This window comes from Cornus florida, unplaced genomic scaffold (assembly GCF_030987335.1).
Source record: "Cornus florida cultivar Cherokee Brave unplaced genomic scaffold, ASM3098733v1 CherokeeBrave_3.0.0_Hap2_Chr08, whole genome shotgun sequence".
Classification (NCBI taxonomy): Eukaryota; Viridiplantae; Streptophyta; class Magnoliopsida; order Cornales; family Cornaceae; genus Cornus; species Cornus florida.
In genome coordinates, this window is record NW_026775578.1 from 35,714,747 (window position 1) to 35,740,972 (window position 26,226).

At 36.2% G+C, this 26,226-nt stretch overlaps 1 long non-coding RNA gene across 1 annotated transcript; it reads right to left on the reverse strand.

Annotated features, from left to right (window-relative positions):
• Positions 1-22,936: 22,936 nt before the first annotated feature.
• On the reverse strand, positions 22,937-24,742 carry LOC132271286 (uncharacterized). Its single transcript, XR_009469690.1, has 2 exons — positions 24,504-24,742; positions 22,937-24,059 (listed from the first exon to the last, which is right to left on the reverse strand). It is a non-coding gene; the product is annotated as an uncharacterized LOC132271286 (long non-coding RNA).
• Between the last annotated feature and the right edge of the window lie 1,484 nt (positions 24,743-26,226).

Here is a 26,226-nt window from a genome sequence, read left to right on the forward strand (position 1 = left end):
TGATGCATCTAAGTCATCTCGTAATCCACTCTATTCATATGAACTGATGTCCTATCAGTTCGAAATAAACAAGAATTGAGTTGATTTAATTTTAGAGATCAACTAATATCCCAACCAGAATCCTGACCCTTTTACAAAGTTAGCAATCCCTCAAATAAATCCATGAAAATTGTAATACCCCTAATTTTAAAAGGATAGTCCGGGTATTTATTTAATTATTTTATTGTGTTTTAATTTATTTTTAATTGTTTAATTGCGGTTTAATTTATTTAATTGTGAGTTTGGTTGATTTGATTGTGAATTATTTAAATGACTTGTTTTCTTTGGTTGTTTTCTTTAATTGTTTGTTTAATTGGATTGTATTTTAAATTGACTTAATTATATCTTAAATTGTTTTCTTTATTCGTTAATTGATTTCTTATAATGGTTTAATTGTGTAAATTAATTATTGAAATTTAGGGTTTTGTTTTCGTTTTTTTTTCGTTGTAGCCAACTTAGTTATCCGTCTCTGATTACACTTAGAATTAGGTTTTGGAGGAAGCCTTTAAATACATCATTAGGGGTGTGCTTGGGGTTTTAGAACCCTGTTCATGGCATACTAGAAATAGAGAGATGTATAGAGGAGTCTGGGAGAGAACGGAGAGGAAAAACCAAAGGATCACCGGAAAAGCTTAGGAGAATGACATTGAGATTTTGAACCGAAATCTCACAGGCAAATTTAATAACTAATTCTATCTCTTTGGCCTATGTTCTTTGCATCCCTAATGCAATCCCAGGATGAAATAAAAGTTAAATTAATTTTTGGTTGCATGTAGTTTGTTCAAAACAGTATGTGTTTCCGATTAGGTATTTTGTTTGTTTTAATCTCTCGTTGCATAATTCTTGTTCCGATTGTTGTCGGTGGTTAACTAAGGCATTAAACTGTTTCTAGATCATACTGAGACATAACTTAAACTAGTAACAGCCTTAGTAATTTAGGACGGATGAACTGGACGTCGCCGGAGAGGACACAGTTGAAGAAAACAAGCAGATAGGAAGAGAGGATGAAGGAGGTGGCTCCATGGAATCATGGAGCCAACTCAAAGTGACTTGGAGGCAGCTCCAAGTGGTTTGGAGCCGGCTCCTTCAAGGTTTTCAGTTTTTTTTTTTGGTTTTCTACGATTTCTGGGCTACTGTGGTTGGATTTTAAGGTTCCAGTTTGAATTAGGAGTTATTCTAGGGGAGTACAGTGATGTCTAAACCCTTATTAAAGCTTCAAGAGGCATGGTAATACATAAAATACCATAGGAAGTTAATGTAGAAAACAGTAGGGAATTCTACAAAAAGTCTAAGAGTTAGCTTGGATGCGGATGATTCAGGTTGCTCACGTTTAATTAGCAATAGACTTAAGGAATTTATGGTTTGAATCAGGTCGTAGTGTTATAAAATTAAGCATGCAAATTACTATAACTTAGTTGCTCTGTTATGCTTAATGGGAACCTAGTTGCTAAATATACAGTATTGTGTCTTATAAACTTACTGAATTTCTTGGAATAGTTTAAAGTGAGCATGTTAATTTTGTAGTGTGGATATTATTATGCTTATTGTGGGTTACAGAATGGTTGTAGTTATATCTCTGCATTTTAAATTGTAGAGAATTATATACTGGTAGTATTGAACAAACATGCTTTTTATACATTCTTGTTATACTTATATTGGATATGTTGATATTGAAATGTTTACTGTCATTTATATTATCAACACTGGATGGATGGATTATATGCGCCGGTATGGGACGGTGACATACTGGGGGGATTAGCTCAAAAACGCTAAGTCCTACCTACTCTGGATTAAGGGATGGATTAACTACAAAAGTTAAGTCCTACCCGTATTTTGTGTCAGATCACTAAATAGTTGAGTGACACTTTGGTTTGGAATGGAATTTAAATATATTCTTATGATACCACAATATGAGCTTGAGTCTCAGAGTCGACGGTTAGAAAGCATATATGTAGTAGGATGCGTAGCTAGCTATGCTGGTTGAGGTATACCCTGTTAGGTCTAGGTACTTATGCCCACCTTTGGGTACGTTTTCGCATGTTGCCTTCTATTCAGGTTGAGACCCTCTTCATAGTCCAGTGAGAGTCCTGTAGTGTGAATATATATATATATATATATATATATATATATATATATCTACGGACTATTTAGTTATTGTTGGATTAGTTAGAATGTACATGCGTATCGGGTCTCTGCTTGGATTGTAGTAGTATAGAACTTGCTAGTGGGCCTGACCTACTTATCATGTTTCAGGTATCGAACAGTTCCAGTCTTAGGGCTTGTTCGGGCTGAGCAGAGACGATCTTCCATTCTACCGACGACGTAGGACTTCTTTCCAGATGTTATATTTGGATTTTATCTTCAGATATTTACTTTCATTCAGTTTGGGATTTTTGTTAGGGGTCTACTAGAGATGGATTGCCGAGTTGTTTAATTTATCGAAGGTATTGGAGTATTGGGATTTAAGTATTTATCTTAAAAGGATTATATTTTAGTTTCTTTCAGCATTTAATATTTTTCTTATTTCATTTTGTCATCTGTGTTCGTTTTTAAAATATTAATTGTTTGATATTCCCTCGGGTTTGGGCCTGGGCCTGATCAACCCATGTCTCGGATTCGAGGGGTATCACAATTGGTATCAGAGCACTCTAGGTTTAAGTGTCTCTAGGATGTTTCGTATTAAGACTTCCGCGTAGCGTTCTCTCTTGTTTAGAGCTTTAAGATTAGGATTCGTTGAATTCCTTTGCGGTCCGTTTACAATCGTACTGATGTCTGTCTTTTTATGTTAATAGTATGGTTAACGCTGGAAGAAGACAGAACATGAACAGTCGACAGAGGAGACTGGCATGTAGGCTGCAAGAACACCTGCGGCGTCGGCAAATTGTGGAGCAGCAGCAAGTGCCTAGGTTTCAAAAGGAAGATGGTCAGTTGCAGATAGAGCATGAGGAAGTTCAGCATACTCAGGAGTCTCAGCATCAAGCCTATAATCAGGGCAGTGATACAAAGTATTCTCCTCAGTTAGTATACATCATTACTCAGGCTGTTGCTGCAGGCGTAGTAGCGGCACTTCAGAGTCAGCTACATATTCAACAAACACTTGAAGCAGTACCAGTGCTGCAGAATGTGGTTAATGTTCATTGTTTTGGCTGCGGAGAAGATGGGCATACATCCAACCAATGTCCTGAGTTAGCCTAGAGACAGCAGAATAGGGTACCATATGCAGAACGGGATTAATTATGGTCTAACCAGCAGAGGAGGCCGTTTGGTACTTTTAGGGGTACTTGCTATACTTGTGGAGAGTACGTCCACACTTCTAGGCAGTGTCCTAGACGAGGAGATATCGGGCCGTCCCAGTAGGAGGGTACCGAACCACAAGGAGGATGGCTCTTTTAAGAGTGATTTTTGGTTATTAGTAGTAGAGGAGATTTTATTGAAAGTGTAGTATGGATTTAAATACGTACACTAGTTGTATGTTAAAGAATATCTTACGATTTTCGTTTGACAGTTATGGTTTGGAAAAGTTCTTTATAAAGTGAACTAGCGGTTTTGGTTATCTTTTTTATGTTTTGTGATAGCATTTTTGTGATATGTACATATATGGTTTTATTAGATTATATTGGGATGTGTATGCACGATAATAAATGATTATTACAGTGGAGTGATTGGGTCTTTGGTCAGGAAAATAACTTTTTTTTGCTTGTAAGTCCATTGCATTAAGACGGGACAATTGTCAAGGAGTCTAGGAAAGAATTTGTGTAAATCAATATGGTAAGTTAGAGATTAAAGGCAGGACTCTCAGGTTAGGGTGATACTCTAAATATGGGTAGATTTTGGAGTTTTGTGCATACCTTATGTGTTTAGCTCTACGTAGTTTCAGCATATTTGGTTTTGACAGTTTAGTGGACACAGGTATGTTGATAGATCTCACGGTATTCCTACACCTTTAGGCGATGTTGCCATTTTACTTGGGAGTGATTTGCCTGTGACACTAGATATTGGTAGACTCAGATTTCTAACCAATCTAGTGGTCCTGGACATGCACATATTTGACGAGTTACTTAGGATGGATTGGTTATCGCATTACCATGCCCAAGTTTATTGTTTTGAGAAGTCTATTGTGTTCACCACACCTAGTCAGGATATGTATGTCATTGCTATACCACGTTCTAACGGGGCCACTAACACTTATTTGTTTCATGTGGAGGAGGAAACGGAGAAGGAGATTACTATATCATTGGATCGTATACTAATTGTACAGGACTTCCCAAATGTATTTTAGGACATTCCAGGGTTGTCGACTAATCGTGAGATCGAATTTGTCATAGACTTAGCTCCAGGCACTACACCTATTGCTAGGGCACCGTACAGGATGGCACCAATGGAGATGTTCGAACTGAGGGTTGAGATTCAGCAGCTACTCAGCTAGGGTTTTATTCGTAAGAGTACTTCACCCTGGGGAGCACCAGTTCTGTTTATGAAGAAGAAAGATGGTTCACTTCGGCTGTGTATAGATTACAGGGAATTGAACAATGTTACTATTCGTAACAAGTATCTATTACCCAGGACTAATGACTTTTTTTTTTTGATCAGTTGAAGGGAGCTACGTACTTCTCTAAGATTGATCTGCCATCTGGATATCATCAACTTCGGGTTTGGGAGCAAGATGTTACGAGGACAATGTTTCTCACCAGATATGGATCTTATGAGTTTCGAGTGATGCCATTCGGGTTAACTAATGCACCAGCGATTTTTCATGGATTTGGTGAATAGAGTCTTCAGGGCTTACTTGGATCAATTTGTTATTATTTTTATCGATGACATCTTGATTTACTCGAGGTCAGAGGACGATCATGCTAGACATATTCGGATAGTCTTGCAGACGCTTCGTGAGCACCAGTTATATGCCAAGTTCGAGAAATATGAATTTTGGCAGCGGGAGATTAAATTTCTGGGTCATGTGGCGTTAGAAAGGGGAACAGCGGTGGACCCAGCCAAGGTTTCAGTGATGGTTGAGTGGGGACAGCTTACATCACCTACCGAGATTCAGAGTTTTCTCGGTTTGGCAGGATAGTACAGGAAGTTCATCCAAGGGTTCACAAAGATAGCAAGACCACTCACTCATCTGACTAAAAAGGGTGTACGGTTCGTGTGGGATGAGCATTGTCAGAAAGTTTTTGATGAGCTGAAGACTAAGTTAACTTTTGCACCAGTTTTGTCTAGCCCACAGAGCGGGATAGAGTATCTTGTTTACACAGATGCTTCTTTGCAGGGTCTTGGATGTGTTTTGATGCAGGAGGAGTGACGGATTTCGTATGGGTCTCGAAAGCTTAAGCCTCATGAGCTTAATTATCCAACACATGATTTAGAGTTGGCAGCTGTGGTCTTTGCCTTACGTATTTGGAGGCATTATCTGTTGGATGAGTTCTTCAGATTATTCAACGATCACAAGAGTCTGCAGTATTTGTTCAGTAAGTGGGAGCTGAATATGAGACAGCGCAGGTGGTCGGAGTTTGTGGAAGACTATAACTTTTCTATACAGTACTATCCAAGGAAAACAAATGTGATAACAGATGCACTCAGTCGCCGACCTGTTGGTAATCTTTCCGCTCTATTCACAACTGAGTGGAATGCGCTGAAGAAGGTGGATGAATTGTCGGATGCTTTCATGGCTTGCATGGTAGTTACACCTTCTATCATTTACAAAGTTTTGAAGGCACAACTTACGAATCAACAGTGCATTGACAAAGTTACAGAGATAGCTTCCGGAGAGGTTCCATTCTACTACGTTGGGACTGATGGAGGTTTGAGGTACAAGGGCTATTTGGTGGTACCTTCTGCTGATGATTTGAGGAAGGATGTGATGACTGAGACTCACTACTCTGAATTCTCTGTTCATCCAAGAGGCGATAAGATGTATCAGAACATGAAGCGGCAGTTTTGGTGGGCAGGTATGAAAAGGGATATTGCTCTTTTTGTTTCTCAGTGTAGTACTTGTCAGATGGTCAAGATTGATCATCAGAGGCTACCAGGAGCTCTACAGCCACTGCCGATACCGGAGTGGAAATAAGAAAGCATTTCTATGGATTTCGTGGAGGGGTTGCCTAATTCCTTTAAGGATCACAGTTCCATTTGGGTTATTGTGGACAGATTGACGAAATCAACTCACTTCTTGCCTATTCGCACTGACTTCACTTTGGAGCAGTTAGTGAGACTTTACATTTCAGAGATTGTAAAGTTGCATGGCATTCCATTGTCTATTATATCGGACAGGGATTCGAGCTTTGTATCAGGATTTTGGAAGAGTTTTCAGCAGGCTTTGGGTACAGAATTACACCTTAGCACTATTATCCTCAGACTGATGGACAGACTGAGAGGGTGAATCAGCTTATGGAGGATATGCTTCGGTCGTGAGTTCTTGATTTCAAGGGCCGCTGGGAGGATTACTTATCGCTTGTGGAGTTTTTGTACAACAATAAGATAAATTGTACTGTCGACCGTGCCGATCGCCTGTCTATTGGATGGAGGTTGGAGATAGCAGATTCTTGGGTCCTACGTTTATTAAGGATACTTCTGAGAAGATTGCTCTCATTCGGGAACATATGCGTATTGCTCAAAGTAGGCAAAATAGTTATGCCGATCGTTGCCCTCGTGCTTTGAAGTTTCAGGTTGGGGATCAGGTTCTACTCAAAGTGTTATCTAAGAAAGGTGACATGTGCTTTGGGAAGAAAGGGAAGTTGTCTCCGCGATTTGTCGGTCCATTCATGATTACAGATCGAGTTGGAGCTGTCACTTATCGGCTGGCACTTCCGGATAATTTGGATCGTGTGCATAATGTATTCCATGTTTCCATGTTGCGAAAATTTCTGTGAGATGACGATCGGTATTAGCATATCGATGTTAGGGAGTTTGAGTTGCAGCCAGATGTAGCTTATTTGGAGCCATCGTGTCGTATTGTCGACCGTCGGGATCAAATCCTTCGTAACAAGGTTATCCCTTTGGTCCGTGTTCAGTGTTATTATCACAATGAGGCTGAGTCTACGTCGGAACGGGAGGATGTCATTCGCTCGTAATTTCCTAAATTATGGGAAGAAGGTAAGAGCGAATTATGAGGATGAAATTCCTTTTGTTAGGGGAGAAGAATGTAATACCTCTAATTTTAAAAGGATAGTCCGGGTATTTATTTAATTGTTTTATTGTGTTTTAATTTATTTTTAATTGTTTAATTGCGGTTTAATTTATTTAATTGTGAGTTTGGTTGATTTGATTGTGAATTATTTAAATGACTTGTTTTATTTGGTTGTTTTCTTTAATTGTTTGTTTAATTGGATTTTATTTTAAATTGACTTAATTATATCTTAAATTGTTTTCTTTATTCGTTAATTGATTTCTTATAATGGTTTAAGTGTGTAAATTAATTATTGAAATTTAGGGTTTTGTTTTAGTTTTCTTTTCGTTGTAGCCGACTTAGTTATCCGTCTCTTATTACACTCAGAATTAGGTTTTGTAGGAAGCCTTTAAATACATCATCAGGGGTCTGCTTAGGGTTTTAGAACCCTGTTCACGGCATACTGGAAACAGGGAGACGTATAGAGGAGTCTGGGAGAGAACGGAGAGGAAAAACCAAAGGATTGCCGGAAAAGCTTAGGAGAAAGACATTGAGATTTTTGAACCGAAATCTCACAGGCAAGTTTTATAACTAACTCTATCTCTTTGGCCTGTGTTCTTTGCATCCTTAATGCAATCCCAGGATGAAATAAAAGCTAAATTAATTTTTGGTTGCATGTAGTTTGTTCAAAACAGTATGTGTTTCCAATTAGGTATTTTGTTTGTTTTAATCTCTCGTTGCATAATTCTTGTTCCGATTGTTGTCGGTGATTGACTAAGGCATTAAACTGTTTCTGGATCATACTGAGACATAACTTAAACTAGTAGTAGCCTTAGTAATTTAGGATGGATGAACTGGACGACGCCGGAGAGGACACAGTTGAAGAAAACAAGCAGATAGGAAGAGAGGATGAAGGAGGTGGCTCCATGGAATCATGGAGCCGGCTCAAAGTGACTTGGAGGCGGCTCCAAGTGGTTTGGAGCCGGCTCCTTCAAGGTTTTCAATTTTTTTTTTTTGGTTTTCTGCGATTTCTGGGCTACTGTGGTTGGATTTTAAGGTTCCAGTTTGAATTAGGAGTTGTTCTAGGGGAATACAGTGAAGTCTAAACCCTTATTAAAGCTTCAGGAGGCATGGTAATACATAAAATACCATAGGAAGTTAATGTAGAAAACAGTAGGGAATTCTACAGAAAGTCTAAGAGTTGGCTTGGATGCGGATGATTCAGGTTGCTCATATTTAATTAGGAATAGACTTAAGGAATTTACGGTTTGAATCAGGACGTAGTGTTATAAAAGTAAGCAAGCAAATTACTGGAACTTAGTTGCTCTGTTATGCTTAATGGGAATCTAGTTGCTAAATATACAGTATTGTGTCTTATAAACTTACTGAATATCTTGGAATAGTTTAAAGCGAGCATGTTAATTCTGTAGTGTGGATATTATTATGCTTATTATGGGTTACAGAATGGTTGTAGTTATATCTCTGCATTTTAAATTGTAGAGAATCATATACTGGTAGTATTGAATAAGCATGCTTTTTGTACATTCTTGTTATACTTATATTAGATATGTTGATATTGAAATGTTTACTGTCATTTATATTATCAATACTGGATGGATGGATTGTATGCGCCGGTATGGGACGGTGACATACTAGGGGGATTAGCTAAAAAACGCTAAGTCCTACCTACTCTGGATTAAGGAATGGATTAACTACAAAAGTTAAGTCCTACCCATATTTTATGTCAGATCATTAAACAGTTGAGTGACACTTTGGTTTGGAATGTAATTTAAATATATTTTTATGATACCGCAATATGAGCTTGAGTCTCAGAGTCGACGGTTCGGAAACATATATGTAGTAGGATGCATAGCTGGCTATGCTGGTTGAGGTATACCCTGTTAGTTCTAGGTACTCATGCCCACCTTTGGGTGCGTTTTCGCATGTTGCCTTTTATTCAGGTTGAGACCCTCTTCATAGTCCAGTGAGAGTCCTATAGTGTGAATATATATATATATCTACGGACTATTTAGTTATTGTTGGATTGGTTAGGATGTACATGCGTATCGGGTCTCTGCTTGGATTGTAGTAGTATAGAACTTGTTAGTGGGCCTGACCCACTTATCATGTTTCAAGTATCGGACGGTTCCAGTCTTAGGACTTGTTTGGGCTGAGCAGAGACGATCTTCCATTCTACCGATGACGTAGGACTTCTTTCCAGATGTTAGATTTGGATTTTATCTTCAGATATTTACTTTCATTCAATTTGGGATTTTTATTAGAGGTCCACTAGAGATGGATTTCTGAGTTATTTAATCTATCGGAGGTTTTGGAGTATTGGGATTTAAGTATTTATCTTTAAAGGATTATATTTTAGTTTCTTTCAGCATTTAATTATTTTCTTATTTCATTTTGTCATCTGTGTTCGTTTTTAAAATATTAATTGTTTGATATTCCCTCGGGTTTGGGCCTGGGCCTGATCAACCTATGTCTCGGATCCGAGGGGTATCACAAAAATGCTCTATCATTTTCATTTCAATATAGAAAATGGCTGCAAGGATCTGGTGATCTCTGATGGTCCAACTCGATTATCTAATAAATATTAGACTATGAGACAAAATCATTATGTCCCTCCTCTGACCTGTCCCCCAAACATTTGCTTCATACCATGAAACATCTTCTTTCCGCCAGGATGAACAAAAACTAAGAGTTATGAAACTCAGTACTTGCATTCTCCTTCCAATTTGTCTACAAGAAGTACAGTTACTCTGGTACCACCAGCTTTCATCTGCCCCCATTGTTTAAATTGGAGCATCATTAAAGGCTAATTCTTTAACTGAATCCATGCACCACTGATTCGTGATAAACTTACCGATAATGAAAATTAACCGGTAATTCTATTCATCGAAAGTCAACTAGCTATGACTTTTCCACACGCACTATGCACCTCTTCCTTATATAGGTTCTCAGTCTCACCTTCACGTCTTTGACATACCCTGCTTCTTTAACACAAGTAAGTGTATATTAGACTTCCTGTTTAACTTCAAAAGAATATGAAACTTTTCCATCCTCTAAACAAGTCATCAATTCCCTAGCAACAACTAATTGTTGCGAATTATGACCCCAAATTTTTTTTTTTTTTTTTCTATATTTTATAGTGTAGGGACTTTGGTTCCTCCTCCAATTGCAACACCGGCAACCCCTCCAAATGACACACTCATGAATAGTGTCCTGGTTAAGAATAGACTGATGAAGATTTATTTTATCTGTTATCCTTACTTGGCGTCATTCCAATAAGTACCTAATATAATATTAAATCCTTCTTTCGACTTGGGAACAACTTTTGAAATTTCCAAGAAAATGTTTAGCAATTCTAGCACTTCTGATAAATCTTCGTGGCGTTACAGTGATCTTTATTTACCACAACCTCACGAATACCGAAATATTAACAACCATCATTATCATGGCATCGTAATATTATACGAATCCATACCTAGGGTAGAGTGTATCAAACTAATCATTCCAAATTTTTTGACTCGTATTGATGGTTTAACTATCCCATCCTGAAAACATACTATAATGACGCATGTCCCGGTCCAATAAATTGGCTAGAATTATGTATCTCTACCAAATCCTATTACCACATGCTCACGATCCTAGCATAATATAGCGTTATTATTCTATGCTATTAAAAACAATAGTCAGCTGATCACACACTTGTGTCTCCAACTGAACCACATATTAAATCCTGAATAATTGACGAAAATAAAACACGTAAGATGCATACAATAAAACAAAAAATAATCCTACTCAAAACATCGTTCTTCTTAGAAAAGAAAACCTCCTTTGGAATTAACCTTACCAGATTGGTCCACAATTTCCATTTTTTGTAGTTTCGTAGATAACCATCCAACTTCGAAACATAATCTTTAAATATAGCTTAATAGCAACATCCATTTGCCTAAGCAAATACCAAAGGCTTAACCTTCATCCTCCTTATACGCGGAATGCAAACCGTCTAACGTGGCTTTATAAAGCAACTTAGAACATCACAGCCTAATCCCCATACTCTCTGGAACGTGATGTAAAATCATTTCTTCATTCTGATAAGAACTTCATCCGATTCATAAACTCCGGAAAAGTACTTTTTATCTACATCTTTTAAAGATAATACGAAAGTTTAACTTTATGTAGATTAATCCACACCAACTCTATTAGTATCATTCACTATATTACTAGCGAATAAGATCACCCTCGTGTGATCCTTCATCTTCAAAATTTAGTATCCTCTTTCTTGGATACGTTGAAATCTCCTCTATTAGGATCCTCTTCGGATATTATCCCTCGATTGTCTCCTTTTTGAGATCAACTGAAGTCATGTTGGCCCCGATATGCGGTGACCTAACACATACACCTTAATTCTTCCTTGGCTTATACTTTCCAAGTAATGCCAACCACGGAATTAACCTTCGATCCCAAGTTCTGTTTCTGGCAAAGAACTCGATAATGTACTCTTTTACTCCTTTGGGTCTTTATCGCTTTGGCCCTGGACCCCTTCCTTTTCTTAGTGTCAACCATTCTGTGACTATAGAATATTATTGACATCAGCTTCTCCTAACGAACCATAGATAGAGTACTACGAATCCTAATATGGACTCTAAGTTTTAAGAGATGCAACACAGAAGTCATATAACGTAATACACTCCTAAGGACACTAGAACCTAGAGTGCTATGATACCAACTGTGATACCCCCGAATTTCCAGATGCGGGTGGGCCAAGCCCATGCCCGAATACCCGAGGATATCAAAACAAACTGGCAATAATCGAACACAGAAGATAAATATGATTAACAAGAATAAATAAAACACTGAAAAGAAACTAAAACGATAAACCAATAACTAATTCTCAAAATAAATTTCATTAATAAACAATTATCTCTGATACAATTATTCTTCCAATAAAATACAAATCGGGAATCTATACTACGTGGACTCATGGAAAAAAACCAAAATTGAACAACTCGCGGTCAACCACTAGATACAGAAATCACAAAGAGAACTCTTATGTAGACAATTTGGAAGATTGAAGTAGACGATCCCTGCTCAGCACGAACAATCCCTACTCCTTACGAATACCTGAAAAATGATGGAGGGTCAGGCCCACAAACAAGTTCTATTCTAATTACAGTCCAAGCAGAGACCTAATACGCAGATGCATCATAGATAACTCAACAATATCTATTTAGTCCATACATATATATATCCACACTAAGGGACTCTCACTGGACTACAAAGGGGGTCTCAACCTGAATAGAAGGCAATATGCAAAACGCACCAGAGGTGGGCATGAGTACCTAAACCTAACAGGGTATACCTTTACCATCATAGCCAGTTATGCATTCCAATGTATATATGCTCCCTAACCATCGATCCTGAGACTCAATCTCATATCGTGGTACCATAATCATATATATATAAATCCTATCCTATCCTATCCTATCCATAAGAAATCCAAGTAATCATTCAACTTGTTTAGTTGATCTGACTTAATATAAGTAATAAGTAATCCAGTTAGTCATTCAACTTGTTCAACTGATCTGACTTAATACAAGTAGCAAGTAATCCAGTTAGTCATTCAACTTGTTCAGCTGATCTGACTCAATATAAGTAGCAATTAATCAAGTCAGTCATTCAACTTGTTTAACTGATTAGACTCAATATAAGTAGCAAGTAATCCAGTCAGTCATTCAACTTGTTCAGCTGATCTGACTTAAATATAAGTAGGATTTAATTTTTATAATCCATTCCCTTATTCCAGAATAGGTAGGACTTAGTGTTTTGAACTAATCCGTCCCAAGTATACCACCGTCTCATACTGGTGCATACAATCCACAAAACAAATCCAATAATTGATAAAACAGGTAAAGCAGTTCATTAATTAAAATCCAAAGAATGATATAATGATAATCAGAAATATAAACTGAGTACATTATAATAAATTACTCCAAGCTAGAATATCAACAAGCAATTAAACTTTCCTTAATCCTTGGCAGCATGCAATTTAGTATTAAAATTTCATAATATCAAATCTCCAATCAGAAGCATAAATCATCCATTCTGGGACTTTAAGATAATTATTTAAATCATTTAAAACCCCCTATGATCCTCCAAAACAACCCTAGAACCCCAAAATCCAACAACAGAATCAAAAATAATCATTCCGTAGAAGTCCCAGCGTGAGAGCATGCCCTCAAAACATGAGAGTAAGCTCTGCCCTCTTGGGAGCCGGCTCCCCATAAATGGGAGCCGGCTCTATAGTGCTGGGAGCTGGCTCCTCCATGTGGGAGCCGGCTCTGTCCATGAGGGAGCTGGCTCCCTCCATTAGGGAGTCGGCTCTCTCTCCCTTGAGAGCCGTTTGCTAAATCTGATCCTCTTCTTTGCCTCCGGCAATGTCCAGAACCCTCTGTAAGGTTTTATTTAAGATTTCTAGGATTCAATCTATGTCCCAAAACAATTATAAGAATTTATTATACATCACCAACATGAATTAAAACAAGTTTATAATCAAGGAAAACAAGATTAGATCAAGAACAATTATCAACCATCGAACAGTTTTAATTCAGCACAATTAAATTCATTTCAACCATACTTAATAGATCAATTTTAACGTCCATTTAAACCTTGGAGACTATCTAGGCATGTACAGAACACAAGTCAAAGGGAAGGAACAAGAAATAGAAGAAACCTTAACCTCTACTTCCTAGCTTTTCCGGCGATCCTTGGCCACCGTCAAAGCCTCCTACTGCTCTGGTTCCAACCCCCGAACAGCCTTCAATCTACCTTCTTGATCTGACCTTAAATCTTAGGCCGCAACCCTAGTTTCCTCTCTCTCAGTTTCTCTCTAAAAACTCTCTGTATCCTCCCGTCCCTTACTACTGCTATAAGGGTTTTTCAAATCGTATTGCAGACCATCGTATATATTTATAGTTTAAATAGAATCCAACCCTAGTCCTAATTGAAAACTAAGTCCGGAAAGAAAAATAAAAATATAATACATATAATAAAATGTCATGATAAATAAATATATACATAATTTAAATTATATATGTATATATCACCTATTAACTTAAACTAACATTATTAGGATTAATAAATAATTATTAATAAAAATAATACTTTATCCTTATATACGTATATACCTAATTATATATATACAACCATCCATATATGAGTAAATATTCGTACCTATAATCAACTACCATTCAAATAATCCATGCGACCTTTTGGGTTGATCCATTACTCCTATTCCAATCTATCATTTTAAACTAAACTAAACTAAAATAAAATATATATAATCTAGCAAATAAACTTACAATTAAACAAATACATCACCAAAATCAAATAACAAATAATTTCACACAACCCTTAATTTAAACAAAACACTTAAGCACATCCATACAACTAAACAATTAATTCAATTAAACATATAACATGAAACCATATAAACACATAGCCACATAAGCACCTAAAACACAATAAAATTAAAATTAAAATCCAATTATATCCTTTTGAAAACTAGGGGTATTACACATGCCTAGATAGTCTCTAGGATTTAATCGGACTTTAAAACTGATATTGTATGCATGTTAATTCAGATTTTAAACTGTATTATGTGTTGATGAATTGAAATTGATTTCTTGTATAAATTGTTTCATATTATGTTTTCATTTTTGTTAACGATGCGTACTGGGTTCATATGATTTTCTGGATGATTTGGGACATAGTCGGACCTCTAGGAACTTTAACTAATGAATTACAGAGGGGTTTAAGTATCGTCGGAGATGAAGACAATGATAGGAAGCAGGGGCAGAGCCGGCTCTCAAAGGGATGGAACCGACTCCTTCAATATTTTTGCGTAAGGCTCACTGGGAGAGGGAGAGTTGGCTCCCTAAAGGGTAGAGCTGGCTCTAGGCAAGAGAGAGTCGGCTCCCTATGAGGGAGAGCCAGCTCTATGAAATGAGAACTGGCTCACCCTATAGGGAGTCGGATCCAGGCTATAACTACATGAGTAGGTGTAGTTTTGATGGGTTTTTGGTATTTTTCGAACTTCAGGGGCTAAAGTGTAATTCTAAATATTAATGGGGGTTTTAAAATGATGTATATAACATGTTAAAGACCCAGGATTATTGGTTTATGCTATGGTAATGGACATCATGAAATTTAAATGATAATTTGCATACTGTCAAGGATTATGGAAGTTTTAGTTGCTAGTTATTGTTTTAGCAAATTAAATGGATTAGTATGAAATTACTTTTGGGATTTCAGTATAATGTGTTCAGTTTATATTTCTAATTATCATTATACTATGTTCTGGATTTTTAATTGATGATTAAATTTATCATTTATTGCATCAATTATTTGATTTGTGGATTATATGTACAGGTATGGGACGGTGGCATATTAGGGATGAATTAGTTCAAAACACTAAGTCCTACCTATTTTGAAATAAGGAATGGATTAATTATAAAAATTAAGTCCTACTTATATTTGTGTCAGGTCAATAAACAGTTGAATAACATACATTGGTTTGGATAGATTTATATATATATATATATATATATATATATATATATATATATATATATATAATTATGATACCGTGATATGAGCTTGAGTCTCAAGATCATGGTTAGGGTGCGTATATCGCCTAGGATGGATAACTGGACAAAGTAGATACATGGTCCTCTAGTATGTGTAGGTAAACATGCCTACGTTATGTGCGATTTGCATGTTACCTTCTACTCAGGTTGAGACAGACCTATAAGTTAATGAGCGTCCTATAGTGTGTATTTATACATATATGGACTATTTTAGTTATTGCTAAGTTATCTAAGATGTATCTGCATATCAGGTCTCTGTATGGATTGTAATAGAGTAGAACTTACGCGTGGGCCTGATCCACTCTTATTTTTCATGTGCTCGTTAGTTCCAGGCTTAGAACATGATCGTGCTGAGTAGAGACGGTTACCCACTCCTCTGACTATGTAGGACTACTACTTATGTTTTAGTTTTGGCTTTCTATTAGTTCAGTTATTTATTTTCCAGCTGGAGTATTATTAGGGGTCCACTAGATGGATTCCCTAGTTGTAATAATATTGGAGGTTTTAGAAATGTTGGAATTTTATAACTCTTAAGAATTAATATTTTAGAATTCTTTTCAGCCTATTTAATTATTTGTTATTAATCTTTTGCAATCTGTATTCATTCACATACTTAATTGTCTGGTATCCCTCGGATCTGTGCTTGGACTTGATCACCCGTGACTCTAGAATCGAGGGGTATCACACTTTTGTATCCTGAGTGTAATACCCCTAATTTTAAAAAGGATATTCCTGGTATTTAATGGTATTTAATTTATTATTTAAGTGCATTTTATTTGATTATGTGTCATTATTTTTTTTTTTTTTATTAGGTGCTTAATTGTTTTCTTTTGTGGTGATTTAATTTATTTAAATGATATTTATTTTTAGTTATTTGATTGGAATTACTTGTTAGTGTTTTAATTATTTAATTGGCATTAATGGTTTAAGTGTAATTGGTTTAGTTATTTGATTGGAATTACTTGTTAGTGTTTTAATTATTTAATTGGCATTAATGGTTTAAGTGTAATTGGTTTAATTATTCTATGTGTGTCTTATTTTATGTGTGTCTTATTTGGTTTAATTGGGTTTATTAATTATTATTTTGTTCAATTAGATTATTTGTTAAGTATTTAATGGTGAATAGGGTAATTAGGTAAATACATCTAATTAGGGTTTTAATTACAGTATAAATTAGGGTTTTATATTATAGCCGTCGTAGGTTTCTACGTTAATTGGATGGGCCGGTTAGGATTGTGAGTTGGACTTAAATGAACCTAGGGTTTAGGAAAACTCTATAAGTATAAGGTAGACGTCTGTGTAGGGTTTTTTAAACAAAGCACATGTTTTGTGGAAGTGGAGAAGGAAAAATGAAAATTTTCACATTCTGCCAAGGTTTGATCAAAGCACCGACCCCGCTTTGTCTGTGGTCCGATCAAGCTGAATTTTGGAGGAGAGGTTCATGACTCAGTGACGCACAATCTGAATGGTGGAGATCAGAGTTTGACCTCAGTAACAGTGATTCGTACTCGTGAACAGTAACTAGGTCGCACAGGTTTTTTCCATTCTGCCCAGATTTCATCAAATATCCAATCCTGCTTCGTCCGTGGTCCGATTGAGCTGAATTTTGGAGGAGAGGTTCACGACTCAGTGACACACAATCTGAACGGTGGAGATCAGATTTTGACCTCGGGAACAGTGATTCGTACTCATGAACAGTAACTGGGTCGCACAGTTTTTTTTCCATTCTGCCCAAATTTCATCAAACATCCGATTCTGCTTCGTCCGTGGTCCGATCGAGCTAAAATTTGGAGGATAGGTTCATGACTCAGTGTTGCACAATCTGAACGGTGGAGATCAGATTTTGAGTTCGGGAATAGTGTTTTGTACCCGTGAACAGTAACCGGGTTTTGGAACTCGCCGGGATTTTTTAAGAAGACGACGTTGAAACTTTGAACAAAAGTTTCTGAGGCAAGATTCTATCCTTACTCTTTCCCTTAGGCTTCATACTCTTTGCACTCTTAAATGATTTCAGGATTAATGAAGATTAAACCAAACTAAAATGATATCTGTTTTGCTATGAAACTGGTAGTTACAGTAGTGTTGTATGCTTGTTCAACCTAGACTAAGCATGTTTGTGGATGCATTGTGGTTCTGTGGTTCACGTTTTTCCTTACCACTGCTAGTATAAATTATTGGAAGGATGGGTATAGATGATAGCTATCTTAACTTCTGTAATAGCAACTGTTGGAACTTAAATACTAGGAGGATTTGAGTTTAACACTAGATCGGTTTTGTGGAACACTATAATTTGAGCATGTCTACATACATACTGTGAATACTGTTTTGATGCTTACATTATCACAGTTAGTATCAACTGTGGAGGTTAGGATTTTGTGATACATACTTTACATATCTGTATGTCATTTGTAAGGTGTTAAATGGAAGTTTTAATTAATTCTGTCTTTATATCAGACTAAAGGGAACAACTTAAATTGGGCATGTATATGTTGTTGTTGTGACCCTGTTTATCAATACTTATTTTATCACTGCTAACATTGAATGTTGGATGTTGGAATTTAGTTGATATATATTTGATTTATTGGTATTATTGACTACTGGAGGATTAGAAAGTAGGCATCGGTATGGGACGGTGGCATACTAAGGATGGGTTTGGTTTTTAAAACAATACCATTACCCACCTACTTGGAATAAGGATGGGATTAACTAAAAGTTAAGTCCCGTGGATTTGTATTGTCATGGCAACTACTTGTTGAGCGGCAATACCAGGGATTTTGGATGGATTTTATATATGTACTGTTATGGTGCCTCGGTATGAGCTTGAGCCTCAGGACCGATGGCTAGGGAGCGTATATGCATCGGGATGTGTAGCTGGCTACGATGGTTGAAGGTGTACCCTATTTAGGCATAGGTACATATGCCCACTTCGTGTGCGTTTTAGCATGTTACCTCTATTCAGGTTGAGACCGGCCTGTAGTCCAGTGAGAGTCCTTTAGTGTGATTATATATATATATATTTACGGATTATTAGCTATTGTTGAGTTGTTTAGGATGTACATACGTATCGGGCCTCTGTTCGGATTGTAGTAGTATAGAACTTGCGCGTGGGCCTGACCCACTTCTATTTTTCAGGTACACGACAGTTCCAGGCTTAGACGTGTTCGTGCTGAGCAGAGGTCTCTATTCACTCTTCCGACGATGTAGGGCTCTCTCTATAGTTTTATTTCTAGACGTTTATTACAGTTGTTCTATCTTCCGTTTGGATGTTTAACAGGGGTCCACTAGAGATGGATTCCCAAGTTGTAAACTGATGGAGTTTTGGAGTTTGGGTTTGATGGATTTTAATAATTATAATATTTTGCGGATTCTATTTTTAGTTCCTTCCAGCTTTAATTTCATTTCTTAAAATATTTTGTATTTCGTGTTCATTATAAAATATTAATTGTTTGATATTCCCTCGGGTTTGGACCTGGGCCTGATCAACCCGTGTCTCGGATCCGAGGGGTATCTCACTGAGCCTCCCTTTGGATTAAGTTGACATCTTTAGAGAACTTCTGCCTAAGGGGTTGCTTAAGCCTTTTCAGTTTAGTAGTGACTCGAAACATGGTATGTCCCTGAGCTTGTATACTTCATAGGGATTGAATGAGAGGCAAGAAGTCATCATGTGTAGACCAATAGTTAAAGAACCTAAAGAGAACCCTTCTCTGTGGCCTGTGATTACCAAGGCTAATAAGCATGGGGCAGTGGTCAGAGATACCTAGAGTATCAAAATGGCAGTGGGATAGTGGAAAACATTAGTTCCAAAGGCTGTTAATGAGGACTCTATCCAGCTTTTTAGAGATGTTGGAGATTCATGGGCTCTTGTTGGTCCAGGAGTGAAAAATTCCTAGAAATTTAGGTCTTCCAAGCTAGAATCATGTAAGCATCTTCTGAAATCCAGCATGGCTTTGGTGGTTATCTTTGATCCTCTAAAATTTTCACCAGTTGCCCTTATAACATTGAAGTCACCTCCAAGAATCCATCAGAATTATGAGAGTGTGGATGAGTGATGAACAATGTCAGCCCAGAGAACCTCTCTTTCAAGTACATCATTGGCTCCATAGATGAATGAGATGTAGAAGTTAGTCCTGCAACTTAAAATGGTGGCATAACAGTGGATGGCTTGTCTGGAGCAGGTAAGGACTTGTAAATCAACTGTCTTGGTGTTCCATAGTACCCAAATTCGACCTAGTGGGCAAAACTGATAGTTGTGTGCAATCTTCCAAGTTCTGGCAATAGAATTATGCACTAAACCAACATTTGCATCTTGAATTTTGGTTTTAACGACAGATACAATGTCTATCTTCTTAACTTTTAGGAGTTTTTTCACCTCCATCTACTTTAAGGGGCAGTTAAGTCCCTTTGTGTTCCAAATGGCTATTGATACCATTTGATGGTGTTAAAAAAGCTGCCACTTGGGAACAAATTCCCTTTGTGAAGAACTTGGTTTATTGAGCTGCCCTTTCTTTGATTTACTTCTATATTTGAGCTTTCTTTTACATGGCACAGCTGGTAAACTAGTGAAAGAATCATTGTCAGAGATGTTAGCAGCTGCTTCTGTGAGGGGAAGAGGTTGAGAAGTGATGACACAGTTGAGGGATGATGAACTTGGTGTAATACCCCTAATTTTAAAAGTATAGTTTCGGTAGTTTATTTTATAGTTTTATTGTAATTTTTGCATTTTTATGGGTTTATTTGGCTGTTTCCTTATTTATTTTAATTGTGGTTAATTAATTGAGTTAATTGCAGTATTTGTTTTATTTATTTGAATTATTTAATTGAGTATTTGTTTTAATTATTTTCTGTCTTAAATATATGTTTACGTGCAAATTTGATTTAATTGTTTTATTGTTTTTATTATTATTTTTTTTAGGGTTTTAGGTTCTTCACGTTTAGCCGACTTAGATATAATATGAATGGTTCTTTTCCAGTCTCTAAATTAAACTAGAATTAGGGTTTTTAGTGAAGCCTATAAATAGAACTGTATGCCAAGCGTTTGTAAACCCTGTTCACATACACAGAGAGGAACAAAATACTTTGTTTAGGGTTTAACTAGGACTAAGGCTAAACCAAGGAAAGATTAAAGGGGTGTGTTCAAGGGTTGAACCAAGGAGAAGATAGAGAGAGAAGAAAGAGCATTCAGCGGAAATCTTAGGAAAACGACACTGAGATTTTGAACCGAAATCTGAAAGGCAAGTTCTATTCCTAACTTTTTCTCTTTGACTCGTGTTCTTTACATGCCTAACACAAGTCCAGGAGTAAATAGACATTAAAGATTAATCTGGTTCGCATGTTAATTTCAATTGTAACAGTATGCCTTTACATGAATTGGTGTTTGCTTGTTTGTAAATTTCCTTGCATAATTCATGTTTTAATTAATTGATGTTAATTGATGCATAATGAATTTAATAAATTGTTGGGACCATCTGGAACCTAGAACAGAGGGTTAGGAACCTTAGCAAGGATAATCAGAAAGTCAGAAAACAGCCGGCGTCGGGGAAGACAAAAACTGAGAAGAGTGGAGGCGGCTGCACCCATCAATGGAGGCAGCTCCATTGAAGTGGAGCCGGCTCCATATGATGTAGAGGCGGCTCCAAGGGAGTTGAGCCTACTCTACCTAAAAGTTGAGCCTACACCAAGAGAATTGAATTCAGGCTCAAAATATATAGCCCAGGCCCAAACCGAAATTAGAAAAATATTGCCAAAGCCCACAAAATTTTGGACTGGACTCGGGTTATTTCGGGTTGGGCCCACTCGAGTTGCAGCCCTACTGTTCACATGAGAGAGTCTTCCTAGGAACATTAATTTTCTGACTTGCATGCTGGTGCATTCAGAAACAAGTTTGGTCTTCCATTTTTGGAGAGAAGGTTTCAAGTCGTGTAAGGGCACAAGTGTGTGAGTTTCATGCCAAGAAGAAAAAGAATTTTTTTTTTTTTGGTCCCTTTTTCTCTCTAACTAAGTGGATTTTATAAAATGAGCAAAATAAAGGCGGTATTTGTCTATAACTTTTTTTTTTTTTTTTTTCACCGCAAGTTGTTTATATCTTGATCACTCATTGTAAGTAACCATTAAAACTTTCCAAAGTCCTATAAAACAATGCCTATATATGGAGACAACATTTCTAAAACAAAATGCGGCCTTATTATTGTTTATAACCATCTATTATAAAAACTTAAGCTGTTAAAGAGGGTGTAACTTTAATTTTAAAAGTCGGTTCTTAAATTCATTTTTCAATAATTTTGTCAATTTGTTTTATATGCACTAATACGAACATTTACATCTAATATATAAAAGATTTAAAAAGAAAGGTCCACTAAAGCATATCATTTAGTACTATATTTACATTTACAATAATATACACACATGTAGGGACGGCAACTGAGGCGGGTTTTATTACCCAAAAAAAAAACAGTGGCGGGATTGGGCAGGTGTACCCTCCCCCGCCCCAGCCCCCGTTTAAAATTCCCACCCCTGTTCCCACCCAAAATCGCAAAAACAGGATGACTTTCCATCCCATCCCCACCACCGTTTAACATCTTTACCCTCGCGGGTATCGCCCCGCCCCGTTTCAGAACAGAAATTCTACTCGATTTTTTTTTTTTTTTTTTTTTTTTCAACTAAAATTATGTAATTATTGAAAAGATTCATAAAAAAAGGACAAAAAATAGTTTGATATAAAATTTAACATTAAAAACATTCTAAATGGCCGCGTAAACTACTTGTTCCAGATTTTGTTGCAAAACAAATTGTCTCAATATATATTCTAATGAAATATATATACTAATGAAATAAGGGTATTAATGCGAAATATATATACTAATGAAATAAGGGAACTTAAGTAATTTACTTATCTAAACGGGGTGGGGCGACCTACCCTCGCCCCTGTATCGAACACGCGTGAGTTTTCAATGCATTAAATCATCACCGCCCAAATAAGATAACGGTCCACCAAAACCGCTAAAAACAGGGTGGGGTGGGACAAATTACCATCCCTACACACATGTATTATATCGATTACATAAATTTAAAAAAAGACAAAAAAGAAAATAAAACATCTCCTCATATTTACGGAATAATAAAAGATACATGAATCTTCTTTCTCAGGCATTTTTATTAATGGCGTTTACACACACACACACACACACACAAATAATAATAATAAATTAAATTAAATTATATACTATTAATCTTCATCTGCAAGTCTTTGGAGCTTTAGAAAGAAGGGAAAAACTAAAGTGTATGTTATGATGCAGAGATGACAAAAATGACAATATATAACAACAATAATATCATATATGCTAACATTTTTAGCTGTCACTTGTTAAATGAGAAATTCTATAACTATGCCTTCTATAAGTTATTAAAGTAGTTCTCTAATTTGTTCCTAATAGTAATGTTTTATTAATGATCCGTTTGGCAGTAGGGAATGAAGAAGGGTGAAGGGAAGATTGGATGAAAGAAATAAACTTCCTTCGTTTAGTAGAGAAGAGATAAGGAGGGAATAGAAAAAGAGGATGGATGAGTTATTCTTCCTGCTTCACAAATTAATTTCCATCCCTCCAAATGTGGATGGAAGAGAGAAAGGAATAAAAATAGACTGTACGTACTATAGAAAATTTGAATTAAATAAATTTTTTTTGAATGGTAAATTTGAATTAAATATTCTTCTTAATTATTAGATAAACTCAGTATTAGTAATCTCTCTTCCCTTCTTTTCTAACAAATTAAGTAAGGTGTTACCTTATTTCTTTCTCTTCCATCCGACAAAACAAAAAAGAGGGAATTAGTAAACTAACATTTCTCTAGGGTTGTCTTACTCAACAAATTTTCTGTCCCTTCTATCCAATTTTCTTTCTTCATGTATAAAACTTGCAAGATTTTGTTTAGCTGAAATGATACTTTTTGCTATATTAATCTTTCATCAAGGTAATATATCTTTTTAAAATTGGAATCACATTTTTCTCGGTTTTTGAATTATTTTTCCCTCAATAAATATAACAAGACTATTATTGTAAAAAATATTACATATATAACAGTTGATTTATAATTTTTTCCAAATTTTAAGTACGTAATTCTAATTCTCCCATTCAAAATTTCTGGTCACATCCAATCAATTATAAACCAAACACAATATCCAATCCAGAGAACCATGCATCAGCTTCCATATATTTATGGTGTCTGCAGGATAAAATTCATTAATATTTGTCCTCATGAGCCTGCAGGAAAATTTTTTGTAGCCCATAATTCATAGATAGATGAGAACAACCCCAAGTAATAAATATTTAAAATAAATTTTAATCTGGACAGAGAGAGAGAGAACAACCCAAACTCCTCCTGGTTAATAATCTAAGCTCAAACATAGCCAACTATGAGTTTGTGCATGTGTGTGTTTGAGTATGTGTGTTTGTGTGTGTGTGTGTGTGTGTGAGAGAGAGAGAGAGAGAGAGAGAGAGAGAGAGAGGGCTTTGTCTTCTATGCAATTACTACAATAGACAGAGGAACCCCAGCAACCCAATTAAATTCCTCCTGGTTAATCAAAACTAAAAACATATAGCCAATATCTATGAGTTTGTGCATGTGCATGTGCATGTGCATCTGCATGTGCATGAGTGTGTATGTGTGTGTGTGTGAGAGAGAGAGAGAGGCCATTCATGACTCACCAACGCAACTCCCTTAGGTTTTGGTTCACTTGGGCTGGGATCGTGGGATCATCAGGGTCCACCATAACCTGAAAGTATTCAACACAAAGTGGAAGATGGTGGTGGTGGTGGTGGTGGTGGTGGTGGTGGTGGTGGTGGTGGTGGTGGTCGTCGTCGTCGTCGTGAAAACGGTTGGCAGATACAAGAGTGTAGTATTAGTACTGTCAAAAACTCAATAATATTTTATGCAACTACTTCAACTTAGTACTGTCAGATATATGTTCATGGAAGACTTAAGTCTATATATATACACACACAAGCTGCTGTTGGTATGTAAGTATCTAGTATCTACATGCTTTATCTTTTGTTCCGTCAGTACGTGGAATCCACCTTTTCCTCATTTCATATCGTTTTTTTTTTTTTTTTTTTTTTTTTTTGTCTGTAACACGAAAATATCTTTCATCTTTAGCAATGTAAAGTCGATCAAGTGGACCTAGTATATCTTTTGACTGAATTTTATTTGTGCACAAGTTGGTCCAGGGAATTAGATCCTTTGTACTATTAAAATATTATATATATATATGTATTATATTCTGTTTCAATATATATTTCAATATGTACATCTTGTTGGTGGTGAATTGTATTGTGCGTGTAACCCCTATTGAATAAATTCAAGTGGAACACCATTATTAATTTGGAGACTCAAATATTAAAATATAGCACCTTGTTTTGGTTTGGAGTAGATATTGGACGCACCGGGCTTACCAGGTTATTGGCATGCTCAATCATTGAAAATGCGTTATTTTAAAAAAAAGTTAATTCAGTTACATAAAAAAAAATTACTATAACGAGATAATATATTATATTTGAATGAGTGGGTATGTTTATGACGTGACGTGACTAGCGCACTAAATATCTTCTCCTTGATTTGATGTGCTTTAATTATGTTGTAACCGTGAACGTCTTCGTAGCTCAACGATTAGGTTGTTTCTCGTTATTCTTGAGAGCCCGACTTCAAACATTCGTACCTTTTACTTCTAATCTAACAAAAAAATAATAATAATAATGTTGCAACTTTCATTACATGTATATTAAATCGAGCAATAATTACAAATACATGAAGTTTTGGAGACCAATTTTTAAATTCGTCAAATCAAAGTTCACGTTTTTCAAAATCATATATTTTTCTAAAAGTCTCACCTTAAATGAAAAAATATTATTTATTTGCTCAAACTAACCCATGATACTTGAAAATGGTAAGGGTAATTTAGACAAATATAATGAACAATGTTTTTCTATATACCTCAACTTTCAAAGAAGTAAAATGCATTCAAGGTCAAAGATTCTAACCAAAATGCTTAGCCGAAGATTGTGAGTTGATTGAGTATGCAAAATATAAGGAATCGGGCCAATAAACATTGTTCTCTCAAGAATTTCAGTTAAAATCCTCAACCATGGTAACACTACTCTTCAAAATAATACATGATTTTGAAAAGCGTTGACATAGACTCTATGAATTTAAAAGTTACCCTCCAAAATGACATATTAACATCCAACTCCGACACTATTATTTGAAATCTCGACTTTAGTGTGTTGTGCGCGCATACAAGATGCTACATTACACTTAAAAGGTAAAGCGGAGGGTCAGATCCTTAGTTAAGAGCAACTTCGCTTTCGGTTTCGCTTTCATCAACTATATAGCAAAATTTACCCAAAATAATCATCTAAAGTAAGGAAAAGTAAA